This window comes from Aplysia californica, unplaced genomic scaffold, assembly GCF_000002075.1.
Source record: "Aplysia californica isolate F4 #8 unplaced genomic scaffold, AplCal3.0 scaffold00030, whole genome shotgun sequence".
Lineage (NCBI taxonomy): Eukaryota > Metazoa > Mollusca > Gastropoda > Aplysiida > Aplysiidae > Aplysia > Aplysia californica.
In genome coordinates, this window is record NW_004797300.1 from 894082 (window position 1) to 901581 (window position 7500).

Sequence of the window (7500 nt, forward strand, 5' to 3'; positions counted from 1 at the left end):
ACACACACACACACACACACACACACACACACACACACACACACACACACAAACCAGGTCTTAAACCTCAATAATGTGTTACTGACCCTTTTTGTGATATGAGAGGTCAAATTCTAATTACCTGTGAATTATTGTTGATTTGTTGTTTAGATAGCTTGGTATCCTAACACAATATTGTAAAATTGCAGATCTTTATAATGGCTTTGTTAATGTTTTTCTTTGGGGAAATGGTCTTTCTTTTTAACATAAGAATATTACAAGGACAATCCCAATTGAATATCTACAATCAAAAAGAGGCAAAGATGCATTTAGTTTATGAGAAACAGATTTAACATTTTTTTCCACAATCTGCACTACTCTTTAAAAAGTATCATCTTCATCCAGTGCCAGACCTGCGACAGACATCGGCGATCATGGTTGTCAATGCAATCCTTTTCTCGGATGCTCTTAAAAAAGCTACGTTTTCCTGATCTTTCCCTGTCACCCACTTGTTCAGGTTCCCCAAACAGGTTTCTCTGGGCCTACCCCTGCCTTGCTTTCCTTCAATTTTACCAGGGACAGCTAGATGTTCGAGACCCTTATGTCTATCCAGGTGTCCTAAAAACTGCATCTGTCGTTTCCTGGTTATTTTTAACAGTGAGCGTCCCTCGTGGGCTTCATCGAGCACTACCTTATTTGATTTCTTTTCCTTCCACGATATTCTTAGCAGTCTCCTAAGAAATCACATCTCTGTTGCTTCTGTTTTATTTTCACTGTCTTTAGTGATTGTCCAGCATTCACATCCATATAGAAGGGTTGACCATACATAACATTTCAGAACTCTGATTTTGGTAGTTATTGAGATGTTTCTTTTTTTAAGGTTTGGGCTCATTTTATTGAAACTAGCATTAGCCATTGTAATTCTCCGTTTTATTTCTGTGGAACATTTGGCAGCATATGTTATCATAATGTATCCTAGATATTTAAACTGTTGGACTTGTTTGATCTTTTCACCTTTGCTAATGAGATTACAATTTGGATTTGCTGCTTTCTTGGATATTACCATGCATTTAGAAAGTATATTTAGGAGAAAAAAAAGAAGTAGCGTTATGAATTCTGGCGAACAAGGAGTGTGACTTGACTACTCCTGTACACATAATCCAGGAGGATATATATTTCACATAGCACATTCAGTACTTTCATGCAAAGCATACGCTAGCAGGAAGTGTCTACTGCAATGTGATGAGAAAAAAACAACAAGGCTATTTTCGAAAAGGAAAATGACACAGTGGAAAAGTAACATTTTGTTAAGATTCACACAATAAATGTGTAAGCTTCATGCTTATCAATTTTATGGCTGAAGGATTAATTTTATTTTCATTATCAAAACTCATTGTTTATTGGAGAGCAATGCCTCTCATTTCCCTATATAAGGTAACCAGTTCTCACATAATTCATACAATTTTGGAAATGGAAACACAATAAAGAAGAAAGAAGGAATGACAGTGTATTCTGCATGAGACAGACAACAAGTGTAAACATTCGAAATGTTTTTATTTAATTAAAAAATATACCCCCCCCAAAAAAAAAATACCCAAGAAAAAAGGGATAGAGTCAATACAAGTCAAGTGCTTTACAAAATGTGTTCTACATCCTGGAGAAAGTCTAAAGAAAAGAAAGCTAGATAACTTTCAACTGAACAAAAATTCAAATACAAGATAATGACCTAATATCAGATGGATAAATCCCTCTGTTCCGGGTGTCTAAATTTAGGATATACGTATATTATGGACAATGACAGTAGTGACAAATCTATCCTACGTCATCACTTTGGGGCCAGTAACATTATTTTTTTGCCATTCTTGCCAAAGAATTTAATATCGACATCTTCCTCTTTAACAGCAAAGGTCTTAAAAGGAGTTAATGGCAATACGCGAGTTACGAAAAGTCAACTTATACTTCAGAATACAATAAAACTGCCGTACTAAAATTACTAACGTTTACTGACACGTTTACGCGCGTCACTTTTGAGAAATTGTCCACAAGGTTTTATATCCTTTTACAAAATCCTATGAACAAAAATACACCCCCCAACCCCCCCCCCCCCACAATAAAAACAACAACAACAAAAACATCACCAAAAAACCCAACAAAGAATAAAAACAAACAACAACAAAAACAACAACATCCAACCAACCACACAAACAATCAAACATAAAAAACAACAACAAACCAAAAGAAGCAACAACAACAACAACAACAACAACAACAACAACAACAACAATAACAACAACAATAACAAAAAACACGCAACCTCCCCCCCCCCCCCCCCATAAAAAAATTTAATTTACAAAATAATAAAATCGCGAAGTCTTATAGTGTCTGTTTGTATTGTTTTGGCCCTTCGCTGTTGCACGCTAAAAGATGCCAGTCGGGGTTGTACGTTTTTTCTCCGTTTCAAGAAGGCAGGCGGTTTGGAAATGACTCACCTCCTGATCCGAATCACAGAATTGTTGTCGAGGAACGTGTACCTTACGTACAATAACAATACAACAAAAACAACAACAACAGCGATAAGCCTCACATCCTGTGTCATCAAAGTTATGGAGAGAATGGTATCTGAACGACTGTACGACATGGTCGAGCGGAACGGCTGGTTCTCCGAACTGCAGGCTGGTTTCAGGAAGGGGAGATGTGTGGAAGACCAAATTCTGAGAATTACGCAGAAGATTTCCGATGGCTTCCAAAAGAAGGAAAAATCGCTACTCGTCCTCCTCCATTTTTCAAAGGCATACGACACGGTCTGGCGAGAACGCCTACTCCTCACCCTCCTGGACAGAGGCATCCCAGATACATACGTTTTATGGCTGAATGACTTCCTTCAAAATCGTCAAGCCAGAGTCCGATTCAATGGAATACTAAGTAATAGCAGGAAAATGAACCAAGGTCTCCCACAAGGTTCGGTCCTGGCACCCATCCTCTTCCTTTTTTATATCGACGAACTGGTGAAACTACTTCCGGACGATCTCACAATTTCACTCTACGCTGACGACGTCTCTATCCTCGCTTCATCACGCACGACACGAGACGCCGAAAGTCTGGCAAAAAGAGCGGTGGACATCGTTGCTGACTGGAGCAGGCGATGGAAACTCACGCTAAACGGCTCAAAGAGCGAGACAACATTCTTCACGCTCGCAACATCTGACTCGGAATGGAAGCCGTGCATCACGATAAATAATTCGTCAATTAGGTATGAGCCCTACGCAAGACTCCTGGGAGTCGCAGGCTCACGTTCAGGAAACAGGTTGAGACAGTAATAGCTAAGGCCGCACAGAAGATGAGGATGCTCGGTGCTGTGGCGCACTCAAAATGGGGATGGAAGAAAGACGACCTACGCAAGGTCTACCTCACTCATATACAAAGTGTTCTCTACTTTGCGAGCAGCAGCTGACAACCGTGGCTGAGCAAAACTCTGATAAATAATCTGGAGGTGATTCAAAACAGATGTCTGCGACAGATTACCACCCAAGCCCAGTCCTCACCGATCGAGGCACTTCGAGCTGAAACGGGGGTCCCAAGCATTCAGTCCACCATAAATGCTAACTGTCTCCGATCAAGAAAGAAGGCCCTCCGACTGAACAACGACCACCCTCGACGAACTGCGGCAACGGAACAAGTGCACAGACACCTAAAGGGACGCAGAGATTTCCGAAAAGGGCCGAAGACGTCAGCAAAAAGAGCCCACATCTGTTCGACTGCGAGAGGAGGCCCATCACTTACTTCGAAACCAGGCCCTGGGAACGTGGAATAAACCCCGACATCACTTTTCCCCACCTGTACGGCATAAGCGGAAGGAGTGACTCCAGTGGGAAGATTCAAAGCGCTGCTGTTCGTCGAGCACGAGAGCTTGGCGCACAGTACAATATCTACACTGACGGCTCGGCTAGGGCAGGAACAACGGACGGCGGCGCTGGAGTCGTCATCACAACGGGGAACCCGTCCAACCTTACCGTTGTCGAGACATTGAGGGAGAAAGGCGCCATATTTACGTGCTCTTTCGAGGAAGAAAGGAGAGCCTTGGAAATGGCCATTGACAGGATTGACAAAGAGTGCGATGCATCCAACTCGGTCGCTATCTTCACCGACAGTCAATCACTATGCATGGCACTAGTGGGAACACCACCATCCTTCGACCAATTGCGACTACGCATAAATAATGCAATACCTCAACCCACGATTCAGTGGACCCCTGGTCACCGCGATATCCTCGGCAACGATCTCGCTGACAGTAATGCCAAACTGGCAACAGCGCTGCCGGGTCCACGCCGCCAAATTACTTATGACAGTGCGTGCGCCCAGATAAAACTAATTACAAAAGACCCCCCTATATGCCACACGCGGACGAAGGAAGTATACAGGGCATTTTCCTTAAAACGAGAGGCTTTTATTATGTCCCGCAGTGACCAGTCATTACTGGCAAAAATCAGGACCGGTCATTTCTCTGGGCTTCGGGCCTACAAAAATAGAATAGACAAAATATCGGACCCAATATGTCCATTGTGCAGCGAGGAGCCCCAAGATTTGGAGCACTGGTTGCAGAGATGCCCCGCCACGGAGGCCCGGCGGTGGCATCTCTTCGGGGAGGATTCAGGGAGGTTGGACTGCCTCACCCGCTACCCAAGGGAGGCGGTGGCCCTGGCGAAGAGCACACTCTTCGGGGCTCCGAACATTTCGAACGGATAGGCTACCACACACACACACACACAACAGCAAGGAAGGCAGTGGCCCTGGCGAAGAGCACGCTCTTCGGGGCTCCAAACACGTCGAACGTATAGGCTATCACACACACACACAACAACACCAACAACCACAACAACAACACCACCACCAGCAGCAACAATACCTCCACCAATAACAACAACAATAACAGCATGAGCAACACCACCACCAACAACAACAACAATACACAAAAGAAAGAATATAGGGTGATTAAAAAAAACAACTGTACAACTTTTTTTCTGAATATCTCCAACAAAAATTCTTCTAGAATGCTGTAATTTGGAACATACATAAATCATTCAAAGGGAATTTGTTTGTCATAAAATCCACGAAGAAAAAAACTTATTTTGAAATCGGTAATGGCTTGAAGAAAAAAGCATCCAAAAATGCACAGTTCACCATTTTTTTAAAATCTTGTAAAGGAAGTCGTGAAAAGAATGGTAGACTTTTTGTCTTTATTTTTTCTTTGACATTTAATGTTCCATCCCTGTAACATTTAAACAAACTTAATCTCTTTTAGAGTTTAAAAAACTAAACATTTCATTCAGGAATACCTAGAAGCAGTGCTCTATATGCCGTCCTTTGGACAGGACACAATTTTAATGCCTCGTTCGAAATGTTTAATGGCGCTGAACCACAAGGACCTGCTAAACCATTAGTGTTAAAGCCACATACACTGTACATATTCAGTATGAATCGACTTCTAGAGACAATAGGGAGTGGGTGCACAATAGACAGTATTTTTGGAGTTAACATATACACCGCATGGGAGAAATGGGCTTTACACTAAACCAAGTGTCATCGAGGAAATGATCCTGCCTTTCAAGACACTGGATGGAATCACGAACACATTGCCTTGCTCTGATCTGTGTCATCTCGGCCTAGCGAAGATGAAAATGGCGCAGTCGTAAGCTATGATCTGCCATGAGAATGTAAACCGTTGAGGTGAGGGAAAGTTCTAGCTTCAGATCGTCTACGGACAGACGTCTCATTGGCCTCGACTACTAAAATATGCACCCTGGTGACGTGTAAAGGGCTGTACATGGTGCGAGTTCGATCTAAAGTGGTCATTTTAAAAGGAACTAACTGTTCTGATTCGCTATAGATCCAAACTGACGAAGCTTCTCTACTCACGACACTTATATTAAAGGTCTTGAGGGCACCTAAGCATTCTTTCCATGTCGTGCGCTGAACTTACGAAATGTCAGGAATGGTGAGTTTGTGGAGAGGTAATGTTCAATACAAAAAGCTCTCTGCTATTTACTAAACGTAACCATAATCTCAGTTGGTAAACATATTTTGGAAAAAATAATATTTGTAGACTGATGTTGACTTGCTAGAGTGCTGCAGCTTGCAATAGGCGTGATTGTTGCAACTTTTTATTTGCAGGCTTAATACAAACTGGTGCGAGATGCTACGAACGAAAATGGTGACAAGATTGAAAATGGGTTGTTTTTTTAATGCGCCATATAGAGCAAAACCATTCAATGGGCTTACCTAAAATGAATATCAGGCAAATTCCTTTTGGCTTACAAATGTTATGTCAAATCTGAAACTCAAAGCTTCAATATGGAGGAGAGATAAGTTGTATAGTTTGGTTTGTTTTTTGATCACCCTGTACTTAAGTACTGTCAACATTGCAATGTTTTATTTGGTAGTCGTTTGCAATGTTTCTTTGTTCGCTTTATAAAGTTAAATCTCATGCAGCGTTCAGTCTTATTCATTCCAAACGTTGTGTCTTTCGATCAGCTTGCTCATTCCTTTTGCTCTTCGTCTACTCTTTCTGTCTTTTGTCAGTGCACTTTTATAAGTGTAAAAACTCTTTACGCCTGTCTCTCAGTTTGTCAGTCCTACAAGTAACTTGTCACAAGTGTAAATGTTTTCTACGATTAAAGGGTAACGTGAAAAGTTAAAAACGTCAAGACACATCCGAAGTTCAACCACATCTGTCTGAAAGAATAATATTATGGTTTCGAAACAAAAAAACCAAAATGATATGTCAATTACGTCCATACCATACTTCGAGAAACGAACAAAAGTGTACTGTCGTCATATTGCACTTATGCCTTAAACTATGTTTTGTGAGAATAAAAGTTCTTTCTATTGTAGTGAAGCTTTTTTTTTGTTAGCTTAAAGTAAGTTTAAAGGCTGCAGAAAAACGACAACATCTACTTGAGGAAAGAAAAGGTACAGCTTTCATAAGATCTACTTGCATCATTTATAAAAACTCGTGACTGAGGTAGACTAAACTTTTGAGAGAAGACTAATCCACCCTGTGCTATGCCATCTTTTGATATATTATATTCCCAAACTGCCAAGCCACAACACAATAAACCCTTTGTTACAGTGATCTTTCTCATTCAAGAACTATGAGAAACCGACAAAAGACCCCAACACGTAGAAAACTCCAGTTTTTAGAGATAAAAAGTGCCCTGTTGAAATCAAGCGAAAATGATTAACTCTCTTAAATCCTCGCGTGGTTTCGAAACAATTCAGGTTATTATTAATTAGCAATCCATCAGCTTACGCTGGGTACAAAAACGACCAGACCCGCCTTAGAGGCGCCATCATTCACGTTGAAGTGGTTCGATTTCCAATCCAAGAATATCATTTAGAGGTTCGATATTCCTGAACTGCTATGCACACACCCTCTTTTGTTCCCCCACTCGCCCCGAGGCGCGGCAAGCTGGTCTAATGCTATGAAATACTATGATAAAAAATGTACGAGGCGCTTTCCCCGCG